Raw genomic sequence first — 27976 nt, forward strand, 5'->3', positions numbered from 1 at the left:
CCTCTTTTTCGTTCACATGTGTCACAATGTCACACATTCCTTCTCTAATTCAGTCTTCAGGGTACTGCACCGAGGAAACGTCAGGACAGGGACTTCTCCGTGACTGCAGAGCATCTGAGATCAGGGTACACGCCCTAATCTTCACTGGAGCACCAGTGTCACAAAACCAGATCAAAGCTTGGTGCAGCCATTTAATCACCAGTCACTGCTGCTTACGCTTTTTAAGCACAGGCAATAGGGCTAGTATTTGAATTTTCTGAGTACTGTCAGCATCTTAGCAGTTGCATTTTTCCCTTTCAAGCTTTCCACTTGAGTAGGATCTCTTTGTGTAGAAGCATGTCAAATCGGGCTCCTAAGGCTGCCCCTCCAGCCTGGCTTCACCCTCATCCCCAGAAAAAAGCAATCAGGAACCATCAGAGGGAGGTCTGAAGGTTACTTTAAGGTGGTTCCTTTCTACTGGACATGTGATACAGGATGCAGAGAACCACCAGCATATGAAATTGATGACACTGTACACAAATATAGGCTATACTTTCATGCATTGCTTGTTGTCATGGAATACGCTGTCCATGGTGTTATCTCCACTGCCAAGTAATGTCAGAAAACTGTGACTTTGGATCACTGTGACACTATGTAACTCATGTACTCCTAAGGTGAAACATGAAAGTACCCTAAACTTCAATATGGAAACATGCTAAAACAAAAGCGACAAAGCCTTCAAACAATATTCTCAAGAATAGGACATGAAATGCCTACATTTTTAATAAATGTGCTTTCTGATCACCCACTTATAAAACATGTTTCCTAAATTCCCCCACTTCAAGAAGTGTGAAAATATCAACAAGACAGAAACACAAAAAATGAAAAGATAGTAAGTGAATCCCACTTGGATTAATTTAAGTATTTTACTTTACCAATTTAAAGAAACTAGGTTAAAAAAAATCCTAACCAAAATGGAATTTCTAAACAAGTGGTTTTGGAGTAGGAAAATGGCACTGTTTCAAAACATAGCATTTCAGCAATTTCACAACTTTTCATTTGCTTGTACCAAGCTTTTCATAAGTTTTCATTATTTTACAAGTTGATCTGAAAGAAAATTATTTCTTTGAAAAATTTCCAACCATTTTTCCTAGAAATATTTTTCAAACCTCTAATGCAGTAACTATTCATTAATTTTCAAGGCTTTGTTTTGACAAAACATATTTATTCAGCACACCGAAGAATATTTACCCAAGTATGCTTGTAAGCAGAAGCAATACTGAATGGTAAGAAATAGGAATGCAATATATAGATGTCTTCCCCCCTCCTTCTCTCACAACAACTGTAGAAAGACATTTGAACATATGTACTGGGTTTGCTGGGATTGAGTTCATTTTCTTCAGAGTAGTTAGTATGGGTCTATGGTTTGGATTTGTGATGGAAACAGTGTTGATACCACAGGGATGTTCTAGTTACTGCTGAGCAGGGCTTGCATAGTGTCAAAGGCCTTTTCTGCTTCTCACTAAGCCCCACCAGTGAGGAGGCTGCGGATGCACAAGGAGTTGGGACAGGACACAGCTGGAACAGCTGACCCCAACTGACTCAAGGGATATTCCAGACCATATGGCATCATGCTAAGAAGCAGAAAGAGGGGAGAAAATTCAGAATGATGGCATTTGTCTTCCCAAGACACCATCATCCATGATGCAGAGCTTGAATTTTGTGGGGATGGCTGAACACATGACTGCCCATGGGAAGCAGTGAATTAATTCCTTGCTTTGCTTTGCTTTGCTTGAGTGTGCAGCTTTTGCTTTACCTGTTAAAATGTTTTTTTTGTCTCAAACAATGAGTTTTCTCACTTTTACTCTTCTGATTCTCTCCCTCATCCCACTGTGGAAGGATTGATCAAATTTAGAAAGAAAACAAAAAAAGCCTGGGTCCTCTACAGAAAGACCAAGAGGCTGAGACTGCTGGTACCATTCCCGGTGCCAACATGACTATAGCTGTCCTCCTGGAGGGCCACCAGGGTGGAGTTCAGGCCCTGATCCTGAACAAGGTAACATGAGAACAGCCTGCTGCCTTTGTATGAACCTGAAACAAAGGTGCTGGGCTAGGTGTGGGAACAGCAGCCTGCCTGAATGCCACTGGGTATTTGAGGTAATTCAGTGAAGAAGTACAGTGATGATCCTGAACCTTGTTAAAAAGAGAGACTTATTCCAACCTCCTCCATTGCCTTACCTTACCTGGACTCTGCTAAGCATGAAGCAGTGTTGACTCCGAACAGCAACTGCAGGATCTGATCTGGATTTTACAGTGTAACTGTACCTATGGTTTCCAAAAGTGGTTTACATGCATTTCCAATGAAAAGGGGGAGAAACACTCATGAGAATTTTCTTGGAGAAAAGGTAACTACTACCTGTACCTAACCCCATTTGGATGTATCGTTATCACTAATTTTAATTTCAAAATTGCAACAGGAAGGACCCATATTTCACTGCTCTTTTTAAGCCAGTTACTGAAATAGGTTTTTTTAATGGCAGTCCCACAAAATATGATAAAAATGTTCCACACAGAGAACTAGATTTTGAATTTTTTTCAATTTGTATGGAAGTCTAATTCACCACAAACATTCCTTTCTTGACCAAAAAGTTATTTATCCACAGGGCACACAAAAATTTATGTTCTTGTAGGGCAAACAAATGTGGTATCATCTCATTTGGGATGAAACACCAAAAAACATTTAATTTCATCCTAGAATTGTTTAATTTGAATTCATAACCGTCTTCTCCCATTAATTTTCCCTCTCTCCCCAATCTGCTATACTACATGTGTTTTTAACTACTGGATATAGGGTATACTGGCCTTTGTATACCTGCTGACCCCAAATTTCAATGAGGTATAAATGGAAGATTCCCAGTATTCCTCATTTTTTCCTTTTACACAGTGGACATTAGTTTTAATCCTACAGCTGGCATGTTAATGCATTAAAACCTTTATAAACAGTGTATATTTTGTATATTTATATTATAAAATATATATTTGCGTGTATAAAAATGTGTATATATAAAAAATATATATTTGTATATTCTGTCTTATAATTTTGAATTATTATTACATTGTTATTAAGTCGTAGGAGCTGGGACAAACCAACTTTGTAAATACAGCTACATGAACAACATCCAGTTGATGAAGTGGCAAGAATCTTTTGTGGAACTCAGTTATAGTTCCTTAGTGGGCAACACTTTTTTCTAGCTAAAACAGACCAGTTGACAAAAGATTACGGTGAGCAGGGTAGGAAAAGAACTTGAAAGTGAACAGAAGCTCTTTCTGTTTTACACTCACAAGTCAACAATGGAACAGAAATCTTACAGCATCAATACGCATTTGTCTTGGTAACTCCGGCTAACTTCTGCGGCGTCAGTGCTTACAAACCTTGGTAAGAAGGCAAGCAGCCACCAGGTGCCAGAGAGAAACACTGTCTGCAGTTTTTCCAAAATGAGGTCATAGGAACAGCTCATCACTTCCAAACAACTACTTCAACACCTAGATAGAGGGTGCTGATGCTGGCCTGGAAGGACACACACTTGGGAAAAGCCCTACCCACCAGTATTTCTGAGTACCTAAAGAAGAGAGACAATTTGTCTACTTAACAGCAGTTACATGGTGTTATTTATTCAGGTTTAGAAACACAGAAATGGAAACTACTGCTATAACTGTTAAATTATGATAATTACTACAATGATCTTCTTCTTCTACTGACTCAGTTTATTAAAGCTGCCAGAAAAGATTGCCTAACCCTGACCACTGCGTTAGGAGTTAAGAAGTGGCTCAAACTTTGGGTATTTGCAGTTGCAGAATGGGTTGCATGACTTCAATATCACAGTGGGTGAAATGGAGTAAGGGGAGAATGGATCCTCTGGATTTTAAATACTTTCTACTTTTCTTACCTGTAGTTTCATTAGAATAACATTAAATCGGAAAACAATTAAATTATCAGTATTTTCAAAGTAACTTATCTGAGGTCTACACAGGGCAGAAATAAAGTACCAGGTATTTACATTACACAAAAAATGGCTTAGAATCTTATCACAGCTGCTCACAAAGTGATGCTCCCAGAAAGCATGAATATTATCTTTCAGCACTGCAGCAAGATTTCAATGTACAGTAAGAACTTCCACACAAGTTTTGCACTTCAAAAGGTTTTAGTCAAAAGTTTTCCTGAAAAACAACCCTTCCAGGAGAAGGCAAGGAATGCTTTCTCTTTGTCTTTCCAAGTCCTTTCCAACACCTCTGTATAATCAAATCAAATTACAATGATCTGTTATGAGGGCAGTTTGCAGTATGTGGGTAAAACAAAGAATAATGACGTGAAAAGAAATAACGACATCTACTATGTCTGATGACGTAAGTCTGTATTAAGCGAAACCACTCAAAGAAAACAGAAATCCGACTTTGCAATGCTGAGGGTCAGAATACGTGGGCTGCCTAAAACTGACAAAATAACCTTCCATGATCAAATTGCTTTGTATAAGATTTGTGATATTAAAACTGGTTCTGGACTGAAATTTAACATAGGCAATCTCAGGACACAGGAAACTTTTTACATTGTTTTCAAATTTCTAGTTGAGTAATGAAAGAAATATTAACATCTCCACCTACACTTCCCCACAAACTAAACTTTTTAATGACCAGATTCAGCTAGGAAAATATTCAACTTCTCATGGCATGCATTTGAGTGCTCTGTAGATTTCAAGATCGTTTTTTGTTTTCTGTGACTTGAAATTATGTCCACTAAAGGATTTTTCTGTAAAATCAAAAAATTCCATATTTTTCATGCTCTACAAAACCAGCAAAATTTTAAAATAAACATTTTTCCTTATGCAAAAGTAGATGCATATACACATCCATGCAGAAATATATATATATGTATATACACATATATATATACATATATATATATTCATATTGAACTTTCAGACCTGAAATTACTATTTGTCAGGTGGTATCAACAAGGAGGTTAGCATTCACAAACTAAAAATTCCACAAATTTATCATCCACAAACTAAAAACCAGTTTCATGTCAGGGAATGGAGGAACCAAATGAAGGTCCATCTGCCGTACACTACTGATTTCCCAGCCTTAAGCTGTCCCCTGTCCTCTCTTATAACTGTGATGGCAAAACAGGTTGAAGCAGCACAAGAAATCAGATTAGGGAACTGATCTGAATTTAACAAAAACATCTCAGACACAAAAATAAAGTTATGAACCTGGAGTACTAACTACATTCATCTCTGGAGTTCTCAGCACAGGAAAGACATGGACCTGCTGGAGCAGGTCCAGAGGAGGGCCACAAAAATGACCAGGGAGCTGGAGCACCTCTCATATGAAGACAATCTGAGAGAGCTGGGGTTGTTCAGTCTGGAAAAGAGAAGGCTCTGGGAAGACCTTATCGTGGCTTTTCAATATTTAAACGGGGCTTACAAGAAAGATGAGGACAAACTTTTTAATAGATATTGTTGTGATAGGACAAGGGGTAATGGTTTTAAATTAAAAGAGGGTAGATTCAGACCAAATGTAGGGAAAAAACTTTTTTTTACAATGGAGGTGGTGAAACACTGGAACAGGTTGCCCATACAGGTGGTAAATGCCCTATCTCTGGAAGCATTCAAGGTCAGATTGCACAGGGCCCTGAGACACCTTATCTAGTTGAATATGTCCCTTCCCATGGCAGGGGGGTTGCACTAGATGGCCTTTAAAGGTCCCTTCGACCCAAACTATTCTGTGACACTATGATTCTATTTTTCTTTTGCATCAATTTGCTGACTTGGCATCACAAACAGCTGTTCCAGCTCACCTGAATGGGCATCCTGGAATGTTGTGGTGACAAGACAGGTCACTGGGGTGAGGAGTTTTGGGGAGATGGATGTGGAGTCAGATTAATTTCAAGCCACTTCAGAGAGAAAGAGAATAATTTAGCACAGACTTCCCCAGTGAAAGATCACAGCTTTGGTTGCACCCATAATGAAGCATAAAAACAAACGGGCTTTCTACCACCAGCTGAAGGTCCATCACTACCTTCCTGCCTCAAGTAGTTTTCCTTTGGCTTAGTTTTGATGGAAATATGGGTCTGAATCCTCCCAACTTGTAAGAATAACACTTGTAAAAATAATTTTTACACTAAGTAATTACATAAATGATAGTGTATATAACATTAGAAACAATATCACATTTTAATTTTATAACTGCAGAAGAGACAAGCCAATTAAAAAACATAAGCTACCTAAAAGGAACAGCAGAAAACCTTCAAAATCACTGAAAGCCAGTCTAATGGAAAACATGTTTAAAACCTCACAAAAAGCTTACTTTTTTGCATATTTTAAATTCCATTTAGTCTTTTCAGTTTGCCAATGTGCATTTACAGCTATACACTAAAAAAACCACACAAACACATAACCTAATTTTCCCAGCAGAATCAGTTCACTAACACCGAATATTTAAAACAGTCTTCAAAAGTGAAGGTCAGGCTTTCAAACTCAAATTTCAATGTGTGTCCAACTACCAGCCACTATACTTCTGACACACATCTTCTCATGTATCTTCTGTGTAGTTTACTGAATTTATTTAACTTACCTAAAGCTTCAAATGTGGATGCTATTTAATGGCCTGCTATACTAGCTTTCTATTTTATTTATAAACTCTAAAAATTGTTTAAAAATCCTGTAGTGACATCTGCAACTGTCAAAATATACTAGAGTGAACAACTATTATGCTCAAATTAACTTATTCACTTTAGCATTTCCTTTTCTCAGACTGAGGCAGATCTGGTGAATGAGACTGTTGCAAACAGTTCTTCCTTTAGTTTATCACTTCGTACTTGCAAGAATCACAGACGGTTAACTTCTTTTTTCATAATGAGCAAAATACTACCTATTTAAGGGTGCAGTGACAAAACCAGCAAATTTTTCTTGCTGATTTAAAGAGGGGGGAAAAAAAAAAGAAAAGAAATCATGTTTGCTGTTTTTAAAGAACTAAAAGGATATAAATCGTCAGACTCTGGGTCATCTCTAAGCACAGGCCAAAGCACTGGCACGAATGACCGTGTTGTGAAGCCTACAAGCTTTATTTGGTTTTTAGTTCACATTCCTGTAGAGTGAGACATTCTTAATTTGGGAGAGCTACGGGTAAACATTTATGGGAAAAAATTATTAAATATTTCCTTTCACAGAGGTATCAGGCAAAATAAAAACAAAATCAACTCCTGCATAGGATGCTAGTGGTGGTCTTTAACTATCAAAAATTCAGCAGGGCAAATGAGGTATCTATGCTTCTTTCTGACAGGCACTCAGCGATTTTATTATGGAGAGACTGACCTCCCATCCACCACTGACAAACTCATAGTATGTTTATTTTCAGAGAGGGACAGTATTATCATATGTGAATATGCACACGAAATAGGCCTGTCCATCATATGGAGATAATAGTAATTATGTACACTTGCATCTAGTCTTAGCATTACAGAGGAAGTGAAAATACTTACAAGATACTTATTACACCACCTGATGTAATACATAACTACTGGTAACTTCCCAAACCTCTCACTGAACTCCAGTAGCCTTTGAGAGCTGTTTGTTGTGATTCAGTTTATGAGACAATGTTTTAAATGTTCTTACTCCAAAGAACTCTTGGAAAGATGAAGCCCATCTGAATATTTTCTGTCTAAATATGAAACAGGTTCTGCTTGCAGAAGATTTCAGAATTTAAAACAAATATGAAACACAGTTTATTCACCCTGATGAAAGAAGTCATCCTGCAGATGGGTCTGAAGCTTGAGTGGACGCTATGCACAATTTCTCTGGGCTTTAGCCCTCAGCACTACAACTCATTTGTCTAAGCAAAGTTTGAGAAATCTACAGGAACACCTAAGAATGTGTATCATATGAGTTTTGATCGGTGTGTACAGATCAGAACAGATCAGAACAGAACAGAACCTTACTCTAACTCTACAAGCAGGAACATGTTGGCTTGACTGTATGTGGATCAGGGATATCAAAGCTCTCTTCCTCCTCTGACCAAGTAAGATACAAACTTTCTCTTAAGAAAATTCAAAGGCATGCACACACCCCTGCTGCCCTTTAAACCTTATGCGATTTTTAACTGTTGAAAATACAGAAGACTGTTGCCTCCTCTTCCTTGTATCTACAAAATTATGCATGCCAAATGGCTCTTGAGCTAAGACAGACTGAATGCCATGTCCTGCTTTCCTGGGCATGCAGATGGATTGCATTATCACTAAACTATGGCTTTCACAGTATTATTCCAGGGTTAAATATGCACCATTTATACCTCCTGACTTCAACAACTGTAGGGTAAGGCCCCCATGAAACAGATGTATTCCATACAGGCAGTTAACCCAGGCATAGTTCCCGAATGTAGGTCATATGGGTACAACAGAGAGTAGGTCGCTTTCCCCAGCATCAAATAATTTCCAAAGCTGATCTTCTCTGGCTCCTTAGAAAGGGTGGTTCCTCTCCTGATCCCTCACTACTTGTCAAGACTGAAGTCTAAAGAGTTTGCAATAAATGGGCAAATCTCTGAGAGCAACCTGGTAGCTCCTTCCAGTCAGCCTGCAAAGACAAGGTGGCTTTTCAAAATTTTATCATGATTGTGGTAAGGCCAGGGTTTTATTAATACTTCCAACATTTGATTCACTTTCATATAAACTCCCCCATTTAACTCAAAAATACTCTGGGGCACTATCAGTATAGCAAAACCTAGGGCGCATGTTTTCCTGAAATGTTCCTGAAATATTAGCTGGTATTATTAGTTACGTGACTTCAAATAGTAATCATATTTATTAAAAAATATGTCATACAAACATCCAGAAGATTTCCCTTTGTGGTACCACTATAATGGTGTCACACCAGAAAAGGAAAACCCAGTAACACCAAAGCAAATTTTGCTGAGATGTCCAATGGAACAATATGCCAAAGATTTAACTTTCCAAAGGAAAAGACAACAAAAATATTGCAGAATTAGTTTCACAGCACCGTGTGTCACCACAGCTAGGCAAAAAGATGTCATACATCTTGGCCTTTGAGGAGAGCACAAAATAATGGAAAAACAGGATTGACAGGAGGAAAATAAATTACTTTTTCTTGGGTACCAAGCTATGCTAAATGACTGATCCTTCTCAAAAAGCCTCAAGTATCGTACTTATTTGACTGTTCACTAGTTTACTGGCTGGTTGTTTCTCAGGGAGACTGGGAGTATTTATTAGCTGGTATTACTAGTTATATGACTTCAAACAGTAGTCATATTTGTTAAAAAAAATTGGTATAGTAATTGTGACTTCTTACTGTTTAGGGATAAAATGCTGCATTCCACTTCAGTTTATTGAAGATTTCATGACTAAATTAACTGTTGCCTAATATACCTATCTATAGTTAAAAGAAGTATCTTTTAAAAAATTAAAAGCTTACTTGTGCCTGGCTTACTATATTTCTCTAGGAAACAATAAAAGGGTAAAATGCTCTAACAAAACAGCAAGATATTATGACACAGTTAAAGAGATAATCCTACCTGACTGCCACACCTTTTAAAATTATGTATAAGGAGTCTTTTGTTCCCTGGTTTTTGGAACGTCAAGCAACTCATAAATGATAACCTGAACCTAAATAAATGTATGCTAGTTAAAAATTCCATATTTATTTAAAGCATTAAATGAATCATGACTTCAAGTATTCAAATAGCAACATCTTTCCTCAGTTTCTTACCTAACTCCTCTTTTTAAAAAGCCAACGTAAGAGTCTACCAACAAAGTCATGGCAAATTTTTCTCAACCCGTTTAAAACATTTACCAGACAGTTTTAAATACCATCAGAAATGCTTAATATTGCTATATTATGCTAGTTTAAAGCAAGAAAGTAGCTATAAGTCTTTATAGCAGGAAAAACTGGAGTATGAGGCTTTTTTTCAGTATTCCCTTAATGCAATTACCTCAGTTCTTGTGTTTTGTCACTCCATCAATAACATCAAGATTTTTTAGCAGAATTGCAAAAAGTGGAAAGATGAAGAAAGTAAAAAGACCTTGATAATGCAATCAAGACTTAAAACCCCTTACATGATAAAGGGTTTGTTTCTTTTAATAAGAGAAAAGTAACTTCACATAGGGGTCACTTCATCTTTTCTTGCCCTTCCCTCGTAACATACCTATATAAGCTTAAAAATGTTCTTTTATTCAAGAGAGTGTTCAGCTACTCATAAAGAAGTACTTACTCTTTGCCAGTTGTTTGTATCAAATTAAGAGAGTAACATGGAGGAATGTGTTTTTCAAGTGGGAAAATCCCAGCAACCCACAGACATGAGCAATGAAGGTGCACACAACCTCTAGGAGAGCAGATGATGGGACAAAAAGAAAGCAGGGTCAAATCTTGGGTCAATCCACCACGAAAAACGGCTCAATTGGGGTTTGAAGGATTCCTTGACAAAGGAAAATGGCAATGTCCAGTAGAGCCCTCCCTCCAGTCCCTTTGAGTAACAGATAGTCGCTCTCAACTAAAACCACATTTGTTTAAACACAGTTTCTCCTACCCTTACTCATTATCTGGTTAGAATTAATGATTATCTGATTAATAAATTGTTACTCAATTACCACTTAACCCAATCCCCAACAACCAGTCCCAGGCACACCTTTCAAACCACAATAAATAGGACGAATGTTCATCTCCTCCTCTTCTTTTCCCACATCTCCTTCCTCTCCTCCCTTTCCCACTCCCCCCAGATTAACACATTCTGGGATTTATTTTCCTGTATCAGATCCAAGAACTAGAGTGTTCTCTCCGCTTTTTCCACACAGGGCAAATAGGAAATGCTAGTCCATTCTCCATTCTCGCCTTTGGAAGAGTGTCAGTGACTCCTACAGTGTTGCAGTTCTAACAGATCTTCTTAACAAAACAACTCTTGACTCTCTTTCCTCCTCCAATGCTACTTTTTGGGGTTCTTTTTAATTTCTCAGCTCCTTTCAGAGAAACAACTCCTTAGCCCTGCTCACTTCAATTGTTCAGAGAAAACTTTTATTCACCCTGAATCAACAAACTGCTTTAAACACAAAACAATCAAAATACAAATTCCTGAATAAAATACTAATCACTGTACTACCCTATTCTACATGCTCTGTAAGTAGTCTATATTGTATCCCATATACCAAAATGATTTGACATTTTTCATGTTCCCCTGCAATGTTTGGAATACCACATGATACAGGGTGCAAAAAGATAAGATCATTTATGTAAGCAAAATATGACCTTACAAGTGTGTAAATCCCTTATGTGCGTATGCAAGAGAAATAGCTGTGACTACCAGTACTATTTGTATGTGTAATTATTTGCTTTACATGGCACATCAATTCTGCAAACAAATAGTAACTATTTAGCAATATTCATCTCTTTCTATTGTATAACACCGAACTGGGGAGAGAAAGGTAAGACTTTAAAGTCCATTGATAAATGGTATACTGACTGCAAAGTATATTTTGTATAGAGATCTCAAGTTTGTGCTGTGGAAACAGAAATTCATGGCTGATAAAACAGCAGAAAATGGAAAGAACAGCCTGATCCAAAAACCACAATAGGTTGTGTTGCTCTGGGAGAAAACATAGGTCTAGACAGAGTAAACACAAAGTTTATAAGTATCATTCATTCATATAAATATATATATATATATATACCCCCCACTTATTCTAAGTTGTGTTTTTGTGGTGTTGGTTTTTTTTAACTTACAAGGCAAATATAGACAAAACTTAATAAACCTTCCTGTTTAGAATCTGAAGGTGGTAAGGTTAAATAGTCTGAAATCAACAGAGGACACATTCAGATTTTAGTATATGTGTATATATATATATATAAAATGCAGAAATATGGTATTACAACTCTTTGTAGTATTTGCACCTATGCTTTTCAACATATGGTTAAACAATGTCTATTTGTATTAGCAGGTCCAAAGCTCAAGCAGACTGTTTGAATCAGGGGACATTTGAGTCCTGCTGCCTAAGAAAGAGGAAAGATGTCAGCCTTGGGTAAGATTACAGGTAAGTGCCAGCCAGGCTGCTTCATGCATATGGAAAGTATCTTGTGATGTCCCTACAAAGGTAGCTGGAACAGTGTGGTCTATACCCTAACTGGGAGAATGGTTTGGAAACAGCTTTACTTCAGCCCTCTGTCTCTCATCTTGAAATATTTCCTGCCTGGGGTGGCATGAACCTCAGGCTGGAGGAGAAAAGTCTACCTCTTATGTCCCTCCCCTTCTCTCTTACCAACCCCAACTGTTTCCATGGTAGAGCCAGCTGTACCTGCTGCCAAAGAAAACAAGGCATTTTCCCACCTTGAGGGCATTCCCCTCTGAACATCAAACGTCTACAGCAAACAATGGAGTTGAAACAGCTTTGCAAACAAAAGGTCACAAGAATTTTTCATAGTGGAAAATATCAAGCTACCCACAGGCAGGGGTTGCTTCCAGCTCACAAACACTACACATGCTTTCAAACACACTTCACTGTGAGCTGAATTAGTCTTTGCTGAGCTACTGCATGGTCCCAGTGACGTAACTCAAATTCATTCTCCCTCTAGTTATTTTGTAATCACCTTAATTGTCAGGTCTTAAAAAGAATAGATTTTTAGTTCTTTGGGAAGAGAATGCATTTACATACTGCAAGAAGCCATGCAAACTGTAGGGTGTTCTGAAATAGCAGGTCACACACTAAGTAGTGCACAAAGTAGGGGAAAGGAGAAAGGGCATGTGCTACTGGAGAGCTTCAGGCAGAAGAGCAGAGCATGTGATAAGTTGTTGATGGAGCTGTGCTTTGCAAGCTCTAGCCAAAGGACAAATGAGCAATGCAGAGAGCCCGTGGCTGCCAGAAGCTACTGAAGCTGTACTATAGGCCTCCATGGAGACTTGGCAGGATGGGGTTCAGCAACAGCAGGAGCCACATGTTTTCTGGGCTTCTGCTCTCTGCCTGTGCATATGCTCAGGCTTGCCAGTGCAGCAGTCTCCCATGGGGTCACGTTTCCCCACGGCCATAGTCACCCTGGCCTCTGAGGCCCAAAAAGCCCCCCTCCATTCCACTCTCCTTCAGCACTGGCATTCCTGCCTTCTCCATAAGCACACTATGGTGGTCTTCCCTCTCTCCTGCCTCTCAGAAGTGGAGGGGTTGTCGAGAACTGCGTGATATCTAGTTTGAGTGCTGCTGCTATGAAGATGAATAGAGAACTCTTAGTCCCTAGACCAAGGGCAGAAGATGGAAGGTGACTCAAGAAGCATTTAGGGGGAAAAACACCGGACAAGCTATCACTGAACAACTTTCTGGCACTAATCCCTGGCCAGACTAAAATTCCTTCAGATGGGCATAACAAAACAATTTTACAATGGGAAATTAACAGTTTAAATGTGAACCCAGATATTAGGCATTCATCTCCCTATGAATCCTCTGTACAGGTAAGCCTCAGCAAAGAGGGAAACTGTGATTATCAGCATTTTTCTGCATTGCTAGGGCAGTGGAGGAAGGGAGTGGGGGTCATTGGTTGAAGGTTCTGAATTTTCAGGGCCACTCATTATGTTGAAACTGAAAACAGTCATAATTCCATAGTAAAAAGAGCTTGCTTTGGATTTCTTTTTTATTTTCCCACTTTCCTACTGGATAGCTTAGCAAACACAAGCCAGAAGGGATGGTGACTTGCTCAATAAGGAATTAACCCTACACATCTTTCACATATCACCATCCTGCCAACTCCCATGGGAAGCTGCCCAACAAGATCATCACTTTCACTTATTGCCTACAGCTTCTCCAAAGATTTCAACACCTTTCTGTGCATTCATCCTTGACCTAAGGTGCCCAGTATGGGAACACTCCTCCAACCTTACCTTCTCTTCTCCTTCCCCATTTGCAAAAGCCTGGTCAGTCAACATTTTCTTCACAACAGGATGAACTGAGTTTGACTAATTGCAAGAACACACTCATATACACCAGGAGTACTGCTGAGAACAAAACATCTGAGCTTTTAAATGTGGGTGATTGAGAAAATGGGACTTGACTGGTGGAGGAAACTGGTAGTTAAAGGTCACTGATAACTAAGGGGGAAAAAGGGTGTAATTCAGATATTGTCAGTCACTGGTATATAGACACAGTTTCCACTTAACAGTTTTCAACGCTCAACATGAAGTGACAATTGACTTATAGACACTGGAACTTTAATTTTAGCAGAGACCACCAATTTAGATTAATCTGGAATATTAACTCAGCATTTCCAAACAAAAACAGAAATGAAAATTTGTTAAATGGCACTATATGAACAATAATTTTTTTTCACTTTTCTGCCATAAGGTACATGTACCAATTATCACCAAATGTCTAGAAACCTTAGCCAGGTTCATACCCCATCAGACTGGGCACATGAGATACGCAGCAGTTAGCTTAGTGCTCACATGCTTTAGCAATTTTTAACAGATGGATGAAAAAAATGTGTGTGTGAACAATGGGCCATGTAAATAATCTACAGAAATCAGTGTTAATTTTTTCTGCTGTCTTTTATCTTTATTGTAGTGAGTTGTACTGAGTAGGAATGAATTTCCCAAATATACCAACAAGGTCTCCAATTCCAGTATTTCCTTAAAGCTCCCTCTTCTTCAGCATCCATTCCATTTGTACATCTGAACCTCAAGACAACGGTTGTTTTTTTTTCAAGTTGGCAAAACAATTATTTCTCAAATCTGAAATATACTAACATAATACAGATATATACAGAGAGAGAAAAGATGCATTAAGCTATTTTGCAAAGGGGCCAAGAGAAGGGAGTTTTCTGGCAATTACTCAGCATATGGAGTGAGGTATATAGTGAATAGATTAGATAAAATTAGTAGTTGTCAACCCAGTACTGCCTGATGACAGAAATTACAGCTTTATCTTTCTCTTATCCCTGCCTCCCACATATCGTGTGCCTCATTAGGATCCTATGGACAGAACACACAAGAAAAAGACCATTCTCAAGCAATTAGGAAAAAAAAATCCAAAAATAACTATAAAATCTCCTGCCAGATTTAGTAAAAAATATTTCACTTGGCTGCAGGATATAATTATGTACTAACCTGGACTCTCATAGCATTTGAGGAATGGCAAAATCCAAGGTGTAACTGGGTGCCCTGCTAGGGTTAAAAATGCCTCTTTGCCTTCAAACACGTGTTCTTTGAATGTTGGGAAAGCTAGCCATAAATTAAAATGAAAAATTAAAGACAATTGGCAATCGACTCAGGGAAAGGACTGGGCAGTCAAGATGTGGCTATGTTAAATTTGGTTGTGTTCAGTTAGATGACACAGAAATATGAACTTTGAGAAAACAGTAAAACACCTTTGCCAAATGTTTGGAGGAGAAAGATGTTGCTTTTTAGGCTACAGGGTCCTGTAATACAGTATCTGATGCACTGATCTATGACCACACTATCCAAAGCCAGCAGCACGATGCTGATGGTCCCAGACATCTTTTGGGAAAACTTGGTTGGGCAAAACTGCTTTTCCCAATTATCCACATTCCTCCAGTCTAAGTTCTTGCACAGAGGTTTTTGTTTCAGTCACAAGGGCATGAGGAACAAATGAGCAAGGACCCTGAATGGCAGAACAGTCAGTTCAAAACAAGCCCAAGGGCTGGCAAGTGATGACACCGAATAGGTCATTTCCTTGTACATAAGAAAAAAAACTGCTTATGAAGCATTTAGTAGAATAGTAAATATGAGCAAAAATGTTTTCCCTCAGATCACAATGAACAAGTTTCCAGCACATTTACCAAATGGTGCAAAACATTCCAGCACAATTTTGCTGGTTTGCATTAAAAGGAAGAATGCAAGCACATCAAAGCTTGACTTTGCCCCCAAGAAATTATTCTTCTGGTCCTCAAAAGAGCAGCTGACTTTGAAATTGGAGTGAACTGAGCCTTGACCACATTTGCAAAGGTAATACAGAACCAAATCACCCAACAGGATCTGTAGGGAAGTCTAGATACTGCAGATGTAAATTTCCCAACTGTATTTGGAGGTTAGGGCTGTAGGCACTGAACACGCATAATTCATGAGCTTCCACAGTCTCACAGAGCTTTCAAGAGCTTGTCACATTCTTTTCAAGTGGATCATTAAGGGTGGTGTACCTAAATGGATGGGTGGAGGAAATTTATCTGAACAGAAGATTAGGAGTGATTCAATTTTGGGAGATAACCCGACTTTTTGTCTTGGTAAGACAACAGTTTAGCCATGTGAGTTGACATTGGCATCTGAGGCTACTCAGCAGTTTCACATACAGATACTGTTGTGCAGATGAAAAAGAATAGCATTATAAAGCTTCTTTTTGTAAACCATAAAGGTAAAATTTTGACATGATGATGGCTGATGTAATCAACGCTTTCATGAGGAGGTTAGGCTTAAAGAGGCAAACTTAAGCTTTTTACAATGAACTTTTTGAATTCCTCTTGACTGCAATAATTTATCACTGACAACTGGTGGGACTGTGACAAAGATAACAGAATGGAAATTCAAGCTGAGACCATTTTACAAAGGCTCAGGAATCTTCTCTAGTCTGTAAAACACACTGCAAGTAGAGGCAAAAGACCTGGGAAGAAGAGGAACAAAAATAATGGTCTTCAGTTCAATCTACCTTCCTCAGGAGAAGACACCTTAAGAGAAACCAGTGCTGAAACTTTCCATTTCAAAGCTTTAACTATTAAAATGAGTAAATTAGCTGTGAGAAAGCACTAAATTCATTCCACACCTTCTATGGAAATCCTGCAAAGCAGGGTATAGACAAAATTTCCTGCTTTTTCTTTAGGCACCTCTGTGGTTGCCTGGATGAAGAGAGCCGTCAGAATTGTTTGGGGAATGCTGACTGACCAGGAAAGGAAATTGTCACATTGACGCAAATTCCAGAGACCATGGTGCTTGTCACACTGGAGCTCTAAAAACAACACTTCTTGTGCCTTCCTCATTCTCTGTTTTGCAGTTGCTTTTGTTATTTATTTTTAAATACCCTTCTGACTAACTAGCTTCCAGAAGGAGAGGTGAAAAAAAACCAAAAAAGCAAGAACTGGGAGAAACCAGAGAAGGACAGCTGAGCCATCAATTCCTCTAGGCCAAACCCTTAGGTCCAATTCACCCTGTGCTACTGCCAGCTGCTTACATCATTCACAGCAAAAAATTTAACAGTCCAAAGTAGTGTGTTTGAGACTTGCAGGAATACTGCTTATTCCCAATATATCCTAAAAGCTAAATAGAAAATACTTTTAGTATCTGCATAGCTGCAGAGCATTATTTACATAGAACAGCTTTTAAACAAGCAATAAGCCATTTAAAGATGGAAATCTCATCATTTGATACACTAAAAAGTTTTTACACAAAATCCTCTTGAATCCTGGAAAATTTGTTCATTAAAAAGGTGCGTGCTGTTCTAATATATATCCTATGTCAGCACAAACAGCCTTCATGTAAACACACAGCCGTGAGTACCATGAGTAACAACTCTGTTTCCATCAGAAGCCCTTTATCCTGCGTAAGAGGACTGCACGCTAATAGATGTCCTAGGCTAATGCTAACTAGCTACAGCTGGCTCACAGCTATAAAAAGCATTAATGAAAACATAAATACTAACTTCTCCACTTCCCTCAGCCCGTACGTCAGGGCTGCGCAAAGGCATCGCTTTCCAAGAGGTCTGTGTGAATGAACTGGCTGCTCTGAACCAGCTCGCTCTGGTTCTCCAAAGTTTGTTTACTGAACAGTGTGTGCAGAGACACACTGAGCATGGGGGACGCAGGGGGAGAGACAAACCACGTGCCGCCACGCTCGCCCGGCAAACCCTCCCGCAACCCGGAGCCCTGGGCTTCTAGTGATGGCTTGGAGAAAGGGAGGAAATATCTATTAACCAAAGGACTGACCTACAGGCATAAAAATGTCAGTGTGCACTGATGCTGAACGCAGCCCGACTCTTACAGTATAATCCTGTGTTTTGCTGTAATATTACTTTGCTTTGCTGTCACAGATCCGGTTATAATAAATAATGCAATCAGTGACATACACGGAGCAGAAACTACACTTTATACTTGAGAGTTCTGCGCGCTCTCAAAACTTACTACAGTACTTATATTTTTATTGAGCCAAATATAAAAAAAAACTGCAGAAAAAAAGAAAGATACTTGGGTTTATCCAGTACATATACAGAAAAGGAAAAAAGCATCTATTTCTACTCCCTGGAAAAAAAGGACGCATGCCACTCAGGGTTGCAAATTCAGACCAAAACATCAGGATACTGAAGTGCTATGACAAGCAGTAATTTTTATTCACCCACGCTGTGCACACAGAAAATCTTCATTATTCTTTGACTATTGGACTGTTCATATGCACTTTTAAAATAGTTGGGTTTACTGTGAAAGCGGTTACTTTGTCACCGTCTGCTCCTACAGATTTCAGCAGGTGACCTCAGGCACACATAAACCCTTCAGGTCTTTGCAGGGAGGCCAGGTGTGCTGGCCACTGTGCTAGGCTAATCACAATTCCGAACTGGTAAGTAAGAATCATACCTAGCTTTTTTTTTTAATTTTTATTTTTATAAAGAAAATCCATTTATACACAAGGTTGAACTGAAAATTCTTCACTGAAAAGGTTTGGAAACACTCAAAAGTACATTCATTAAAAAAAAAAAAAGTATCTTATTTCCAAATATCATGATTCTTCATTTTCATGATTTTGTTCAACGCATGACTTTTTAATTTCCTCTGATTTGCACTACCCAAGCAGCAACTGCAACCAGGCATGCCAAATCCAGCTTCCATGTATTCAGTGGGGATCAAACAAATCATAGAACAGAACCTATTTGTCTATGCAGGAATTTTCCAAATCTAGCATACAGATGTTATCCAACAAGGTGCAACCCTTGCAAGCATTTAAAAAGAAATTATCCAATTGCAGTTTGTTGATTTGCTAAGGTTGCAACCTCTAAACCGGACATGACACCTCTTTTTGCTTTGAGTTCTCCCGCTTCTTGTCAGTACATATAACTGGATTTCCAACCAATTTCTTAAAAATCCACAACCTTCCCACATGCACTGTTGAAATGGAAACAGCCTGAGAATCACTGATTTTCCTGACTGTTGATGCATCCACATCAAATACCTCTTCTCTCAGGATGTTATTGCTACAATTCTCCTCCAAACCCTGGCAGTCCAAATATGAATGATGACTCAGATACACAGAAACACCAAGGTATAGATGAGCTCCTATCACAGATATTTTTAATCATGACTAAAGAGCCCAGAGTGCAGCAAGAAAGTTTTGGCAGTTTTCAGCTCCCTTGGAAGGAAATATCCACTTACCATTAAATTAAATAGAAATAAAGACTCTAAAAACATTTTTGCACTGAGTGTCTTTGCTAACATGCTCTCCCACGTCCCACTTACATTATGTTAATATGGTCAGTTAATTTATAGCTCCATACTGAAGATGTGACATCTTCCAATCAAATTCATTTCCTTGTACATTTTTCCTCATTTCAAACAGAATTTACAAATTTTGGCATTTGTTCAGAGGCAGTGGAAAATGCATAATCCCATTGTTACAGGACAAAGACAAGAACATCTGTAGTTGTCATGACTAGATCATATTTGAATTCAATACTGGGGAAAGCTGCTGCCCCAGAGAGGAAATCCACAGGAACTACGTAGGCTCAAGAGAAAATAAAGAGCAGACAGAAAGGTAATTTGCACAAAATGATATTCTAATACCTTATGACCACTTTAATAGTCCTCATACGAGAACCTCAGTTCCACACATTACTTCCTCCTTCCAAAACCTACTACACATTCCCGCACTTGGAACTCTACTTCCATGATCCCAGCTACACTTCCCACCTCTGCAAAGCTGGGACTCCAGTGCAATCTCTTACCTCACCTCACTAATGTTGCATTCCTTGCAGATCCCCTGTTCCCTCACTCAGAAAGAGAAGTGAATATCTCCTTGCTGGTGGAGCTCCTGCACCACGTGCTGAACCAGGACCACAACTTCCTAGTTGTGGCAGGGACCATATTCCACCTGCCAGGCAGGCAGGCCCAAGCATGTGGCTGCCCTTGGTCTAGAACAATTGGGCAACTACTGAGAGATATGGAATAATTTCATACTTTTATAATTGCCATCTTCCTGGGTAAAATTGATGATGCTGTACAGGAGAAAACAAAATAACAAATAACAAATTCCTTTTAGCATGTGATACTGAATGAAACAGAGCCCACAACACAAATACGACCAAAAATTACACTCCCCAATTTCATGACATCATTCTTGGTCTATTTAATAATAGAACCATAAAGTGGTTAAGATTAGAAGGGACCTTAAAGATCACCTAGTTCTAACTCCCTGCCATGGGGAGGAACACCTTCCACTAGACCAGGCTATTCAGATCCCCATCCAGCCCGGTTTTGAACACTTCTAGGGATGGGGAGTCCACAATCTCTCTGGGCAACCTGCTCCAGTGCCTCACCACTCCTATATTAAAATTTTTTTTCTTAATATCTAATCAAAATCTACCCTCTTTCAACTTAAGGTCATTCCCCCTTGTCCCATCACTACATGCCCTTGTAAAAAGTCCCTCTCCAGTTCTCTGGGAGGCCCCTTTAGGTACTGGAAGGCTGCTCTAAGGTCTAGCCTAGAAGGCTGTGGGGAAACAGCTCCAACTCTCTCAGCCAGTCAAATGTGAAACATCTCTGAAAAATATTTTGTATTAAAGCATGTTGTCCAGAGCAGTTCACACTGCATTCAAACAGACACCTCAAACTGAGTATCTAAATTCAGTGAGTTACAAAACCATTTTGAACATACACGTGTATGTATGAGGTGAATTATTCCTTTCTTTTCTCACTGTAGGACTAAAATTACAAAAATAACTAAATCTCTCTTAACTGCTAATCCACTCAAATCCTTACACTGTGAAATGTAATACACAGTAAGTTCATCCCAGGCCTTTGCTCATCACTTTTCTCATTTGAGGAGTATGTTCTTCTCCAAAATCTGTGAAGTCCCCTTTAGCCAAAGAGGGCGTTGAGGCGTTAACTAAAATGCATTTGAGGATCTCAGGGCAGCCTGTAGCAGATCCCTACCCAGTGTGATGCTGTTGATTGTCTTTGGCTGTGAGAAATGGAACAAAACTAGCAGGCACTGCCACCCGTTTGGACTGATATATGAACATAAGATAACTTGTTATATTTATAAGTTGCATATCAATTTTAAACCACAATGCTTACTGAAAGAACTAATTAAGATTGTCTTCTGTGAGGAGCTTTGTTTTATTTGCATTGTTTGCTGTATATTCATCTTTTGCACTTTACAAAAGAAAGTGTATAAAAGCTTAAGATACAGATGTCCAGGCCTGTGTTTCAGCATTATCGTCCTTTTCGAAGTCTGTCTTAATTGGTAGAGTGTGCCCAAAATTTTAAAGCTGCATAGGATTGTGTATTCCTGATTCTTTGGGACATAAGACCTCCTTCTTCTCAAAAGAATTTGAGTATGTTCATAACACCTTTCCAAGGAGTATTGATTTCTTATATCAAACAGAACCTTTTACAAAGCTGACAATAGAAAGTTATTTCTAAGAATCTTCCTTTTTGGAAAACTGCTGTCATATAAAATCTGTGCTAGTGTTTCTGTGCACATCCACTATTTATACAGATACTTAAGGCTATGAATACAAAGACTGTCTACCTGTCCAAGCTGCACAGAAATTACACGCAATATTTGGGTGGCTAAATTTCTCTCCCAACTGTTAACTCACCATGTGTCTATCCAGGCATTTATGACATTTCTCACTGCTCATGGTCCTTGCCTTTGGTGCAATGGTAGAAGGAAAACAAATTCCAGAGACACAATCTGACTTTTACAAAGGTTTTGGAGAGCTTCAGCATGACTACCTCTAGGTCAGGACTGAAGTCGTGTAGTCAGTGAAAGGTAGGCGTGTAAAACACATATGGAAAATTTCTGCTCTCAGTTCTGTCAACCACATAACTCTCAGAGATACAAAAATTCAAGGGGAAGAAAGGTCAAAACCAAGGGTAAGATTCCATACCTTTTACATAGGCCATCTTAGAATAATTCTTGACACATAATAAGTGCTGGAAAATTACTATTTCTGGTTTAAACCAGACAACGTACTGTTTTAAACATGCCAGTGGCTGTAGGGCTGGAAAATTACCTTTTCAAATTGTTTACTTTCTTCTCCCTAGACTAGTCTCTACTGTAGGATAACATACAGGGGAACCACATCACTCTTCCCACTCCCCCCATTTACATAGTGCCTAGAAAACAACTAATTGGGTGGATATAGCCATAAAGCCAACAGCAGTGGGAAATGAGGCATTCAGGTGCAATAAAGCTTCATTTCCAAAAAAAATTCAGAAGATGAAGATACAGCAAACAATGCAAATAAAACAAAGCTCCTCAGAGAAGATAATCTTAATTAGTTCTTTCAGTAAGCTTTCTAAAGCCCTGCACACAATCATCAGATGTGGGAGGTGTGAAATGGTATATTTACGAGGTAAGTGGTGAGGAACAAACAACTCTACATAATGATGCTTCTATACCACTCATCTGTCTCTCTGTGCTATTTACAGATCTCTGCAATTTCTCTGTCATCGAGAATACATTAGTTAGTAGAGCTACCCCTCCTTCTTGATGAAAAAAAAGTCTTTGGGGGGTGTGTGCGACCGTCTTCTGTGAACACGTGGATGTTTTACTGATCAGTTTAAGCACTTGAGTATGGAGGAAATATAAGCAACCAGTGTCTCCTTTTTGCTAGATGCATACAGGAGCCTGCACACAGTGTTGGCCATCTGACAGTTGGTTTCTGTTCCTGTCCATTTGCTTTCCAAAGAGACTGAATCCTTGTCACACTTGTGGTCTATGCTGGCTATCGTCTGCTTGAGCCTCTTTCTGTATCAGCAGTTTATATCACTGCCCTGACATATTTTAGAACAACAGCAAATTGTTAATTGCCTGTGCACAGTGCAGGGCCGAAAAATGGTAGTGAACGCTGAGGGGTCCTTTTTTTTATCTGTGCAGAGTATATCAGATAACAGTACTTTCACCTTGCCCTTGGACAAAATAAGATTATGTAAATATTTAGCACTGAAAAATAAACGTTAATGTCAAATTAACAAATTGTTGTACTACAGCGGCACTGGAAGAAGCCCAAGTTCCATCTATCCATCTGCAGCAACATCAGCAGCAGGGAAAACAGACTTTCACAGCTATCCAGGCAACAACACGGGGAAGCTACAGTGTTACCTATATAATACAAATTAAAAGTCTTAGATGGACAGTGTGATACAAATGCTGTTTTTCCAACAGTCTTCTGTTTTTACTCCCTGTTTTGGTGGCTCCGGTTTGAGAATTACAAATAGAACAGGGTGGAGGCAAAAGAGAGTCTTTACTGTGAATAAAAAAGGGGAAAAAAAAGAGAGTTCAAAGTAGAAACTAGTTACTACTAGTAACTAGTAGTTGAACCACAGCTATTAGGAGAACTATTACAAGTCTGTCAAGGAGCAATTAGACTACTTTGCAAGAATATTAAGAGCACATATCTTCACAGAGAAGGATTTGAAAAGGGGAAATCAGAGAAACCTTTTAGTTTATGGAGTACTGCCTACTGCATTTCAGTTACTTATTTCCTGTTTATTTTCCACTTGAAAAATCGCATCCAGAAACATAATGTAATTTTTAAAAACTTGCATTTATGACCATTCAATTTCAAATGTTTTGTTGAAAAAAAACACAAAAAACAAATGGAATGCTGTAAACAAATTTAAGTCAGCCACAAAAAACATTCTGACAGATGTTAGCATCTGTGAACATGGATCTTTCATGACAGTTCTTTCCAATCTGGGCTCTTTTCAAATAAGAAGACCTCTAAAATTTTTTGTTGTTGTTATTTCAATATGCTTTACAGAATTTAAAGTAGGTTTTCCATACCAGAAGGACAACTTTTCAATATATCAGTCCATCTACTTGGAATGCTAGCTGCAGCACCTGACACCCAACTTTTAGTTGTGCATGCTGCCAGACAGGTTAACCCATTGACTGGATCTGCATTAAGATAAACAGCAAATATCATTGGATGAAGAAAAAAAGGGGATAAAAGGAAATCCAACTTTGAAATGAATTAGTTTCACGGCATTATCACTTGCCAATAAAACTGTTTTACTCAGAATTACGTATGAACAGGCTACTCAGAAACTTGCAACAACTTGCTAGACCACAATGAATTACAGCAATTGACTATCATGTTTCTCGGGGCCTGCTCAGAAAGAGAAATATGATTTTCCTCATTTCTATTTCTTCCAGCCACTCAAACAAATCCTCAGCTCTTCTAAATATTTTGCTCCCCAAGGGTCCTGTTTGCATGGTAGCAGACCTTTCCACTGCTCTATGATCTGGCAAATGGCAAGCAAAATAAAGAGAAAAATTGAAAGAACTATCAATGACTAGCACATAGATGCAGATCACACTAATTTTCAAAGTAAATGCACTGTCTTTCTTTCATTCTAGGAATAGAAAGTTATAGTAGGCTGGAATGCTAATATTCAGGTAGGAAATAGGTCAAAACATGCCAAGAGAAGTGAATGGAAAATTTGTCTAGTTACACACAGATTTTAAAATGTGAATTCACAGCTACAGCTAGCATTGTTTTCTACCAGCAGTGGTTAGCTTTTCGTTCTTGACAACACCCTTTTCTGTCCAGCCTCCTCACCCAAATCTTCTGAGTGCTCTGACCAGTTTAACTGCCTAATAATTCTAAAAATGCAACTATTTTTGTTACACTGACTACTACACAACCAGCCTTGTCCTTTAAGGCACAAAACTGACCAGCTCTATTTTTTACTAAACTCACGTGGCCCCGCTCAAAACAAACAGATACTGGCAGGAGCAAAATCCAAATTATACACTGCTTTATCCCAGGAACACAAAGTACAAGGCCGACGCAGTGAGTCAGACACCTCAGCGCCAGTGAGCTCCTCAGGTTGACAGGAGTCTCTCTGGGATCCTCCTAAGCCAGGACTTTTTTAAAAAAAGAGTCAAAATAACTGGGTTTAGACAAACATGTGTTGTGTCATTAGCAAAAGTATCTTTCTCATCAGACGGGAAAAGGCAGCAAAAAGTATGCCAGGAATGCTGGAAATGGGCAGACAGTCACAGGGAGTCATATTTTCTTCTGTTTTGTTTTTTTTTTCCCCATGAATCTCCTTCAGCATGAAAAGTCCATTTGCAAGAGCAGTTAATAATGGGGGGAAAGGCAGATGATTTGACAATAATACAGGGAACGTGGGACCAATTTAAGTATAGCAGAAACCGGAGAACTTCTCAGTTTCTGCAGTGATTTCTCAGTGTCTTTTGAAAATGCTCTGAACAGTTCAGCTAAACAGAGTTTAACCCCTCAGACATATCCATTTGTTTATCAGTAAAAGGCCGTATTCTATATATGTGTATTTATGAGAAAAAGCTAGATTACTACAGACAGCACCATAATTTCTATGCTTCTAAGCTGTTAGTTTTAACCTACTAAATGAATCCACTTCCTTCCAATCAAAATAGAGGTTTCTCCCACAATTTGCCAGTCTCTTACTAGAAACTGGATGCCTTGAACCAAATGCATTACTTCCCCTGCTCCACATTTAATTTCATGCTTCTTTTCAGCTTATTGTGCTTTTTATGCTTCCCTGTGACAACAGCATCTAGGTTATTATGAAGTGCTACAAGAGAAGATATACAATAAAATAGCCTGTAGAAAATACTAATCAATTAACTACTAATGTACCTTGATATCTAATTAGAAACTTTTGTTTATGAAACAATGCATAACCTAACTCATCTTGCCTCTTAATATACAAACCTTGTTTTCATGGCAGTTTTGCTTTAGAGAAGGAAGTTTAAAAAGAAAAAAAGACGGTTTCTTAATTACAAAAGAAAAAGCCATCAGTTGGTTCAAAGGACTGCCAGAGGGCGTTGGACCTTTTCGCTCACTATCAGGTGACAGACAGAGACATTTTTGATAGAGGAGAAAAGTCTCATGTGGATGTTTATCAGCCATGGAAACAGCAGCTGATAAAGCAGTATGAGGTGTTTTCCATTCCTCAGTCTGCAAAAGAAGTGTTAGTTCTCTTCTTTGCAAAAGAGAAAGTGCGTTGATTTTTTTTTTTTTCAGGATCTAAAACAGCCTGATAGCTGTGAACAACAACAAACAAGCTGTTTTCTGAGCTCGGACATCTATAAAATTTGAGGAACTTCTAAGAGACCAGTCTAGCAACTGCACCTGAGAATACCCAACTACAGCATGTTTTCAGAAGCAATGGGCTCTCTTTTTTTTTAATTTCATGTTTGACATAAGAAGTGCAATCTGAGATTTCTGTTTTCTTTCACCCCATTCCTGTGAAGGGTGTGGGCCTCGGGCAGGTTAACTATCTCAAATTGAGTGATTGCAAGTGTACTTTTGGTTAAAAGTTGGAAATAAAATACAGAGACAGTATTATCATTTGAACTGCGGTAGAACTGATGTTAAAAATCAGCTTGAATAACGGTCTGTCAGCTGCTCTGACTTTTGATCAAATGTGGCCCTCTGGAAGAAAATCTAAACAGAGCAATACTGTCCTCAAAACCACATATTGATGTAGGGCTGGTAAAGTACTTTTTCTCTCACATATATGCATTATAGCAAGAATGAAATAAGTACATAGCAATGACTTCACACAACAAGATGTATCTTTTTAAAAAATAATGCAAGTTAAGTTCCATATAACTCTTATATTTAAAGGAGCTTCTTAAAAATGTTGGGGACAACGTTGATAATTACTTTCCCGTGGGTGATGACTGAGCTTACATTTTAGGAAAGAATAATCTTCCTCAGTTCCTTCTGGAGGAATTTTATTGATCAATGAGTGCTGTAAATTATACATTGGTTTACAAGGTAGAAAGAACTGAGAGAATTCTATTATTTCAAAAGCTCAGGAAGGACCATTGAGCATGCCACTACCCACCAACAGGGTGGCTTAGAGGAACTCAAATTCTCCAAAACTTTGAAGAAACCCTTCAAAGCCTACTGCAAATTACATCTGGAGAGTTCTCAATGAGACCTGCTAAACTAATTGCTCATCTCCATTCAGGTCCTAAAGTCTGCAGGAAGAGACGTTTCCTAATGTCCTGAAAGGCTGAACTTAGAAGCTTAATATAAGCTCTGCCACTGTAACTCACTTTAATAATATTCCTGAGTGAAAATAAAATCTTATGTATCTTACATTTTCATTTTAAGCCAGCATTAACCAAAAGTTAGCGCAAAACCAAAGGAAGAAAATGTAGTAGTAGACACAGCTATCTCAGACGCAGAGTTGCTGAGAAAGACTTTGAAATCAGTCTTTGGTCTCAAACCCCGAGGATCATAAAAGGAAAAGGAAAGGATTCAAAGGTTCAGTACTGGTCAGAAAGGAAAACTATCTGCCATATCTTTTGTATTTAAGAAAACAAGATCCAGTTCTTGATTCACTACACTCTAAACAGACCAGTATTGGGATGCAAAGACTAAAACAGAAGAGGTTAAAACCACTGGTCAAAAGCTGTACGCTCCATGGGTTCTGTATGTAGGATTTCTGCATTAGTGTTTTGACACCACATTACCTTTTACTGCAGAGGAATTTAAGTGCAATGACCTGCAGATTTCCAGAAGTCAACGGGATCTTTTACCAGTGACTTCACAATGGAAGTGTACACCTATGTTTCTCTAATGGCATCTTGCAAAATCCTCATTTTAGAAAAGCCCTTCATTTCTCTATCTCAGTGTATTTCTCTTTTGTTTTGAAAGATGATTCTACAAGGATAAGTTACCAGCAGAGCATAGCAGAGACTGAAACAGGCAAATGGGATGTAACAGCTATTCTGTGAAACTCAAGGA

General features: G+C 38.6%; 1 protein-coding gene and 1 long non-coding RNA gene across 7 annotated transcripts in view; one reads left to right on the top strand and one right to left on the bottom strand.

Annotated features, from left to right (window-relative positions):
• The window catches only part of SPIDR (scaffolding protein involved in DNA repair), a 199342-nt gene that overhangs the window by 39982 nt on the left and 131384 nt on the right, over window positions 1-27976 (bottom strand). The window lies entirely within an intron of this gene.
• LOC108505364 lies at window positions 1971-26616 on the top strand. 4 transcript variants are annotated; one of them, XR_001877474.1, is made up of 3 exons: window positions 1971-2035; window positions 11972-12064; window positions 26240-26616. It is a non-coding gene; the product is annotated as an uncharacterized LOC108505364 (long non-coding RNA). The 4 variants fall into 4 exon arrangements; XR_001877475.1 differs by lacking the exon at window positions 1971-2035 and adding an exon at window positions 5827-5880; XR_001877472.1 differs by lacking the exon at window positions 1971-2035 and adding an exon at window positions 11358-11458.

This window comes from Lepidothrix coronata, unplaced genomic scaffold, assembly GCF_001604755.1.
Source record: "Lepidothrix coronata isolate B3197 unplaced genomic scaffold, Lepidothrix_coronata-1.0 Scaffold6, whole genome shotgun sequence".
NCBI lineage: Eukaryota > Metazoa > Chordata > Aves > Passeriformes > Pipridae > Lepidothrix > Lepidothrix coronata.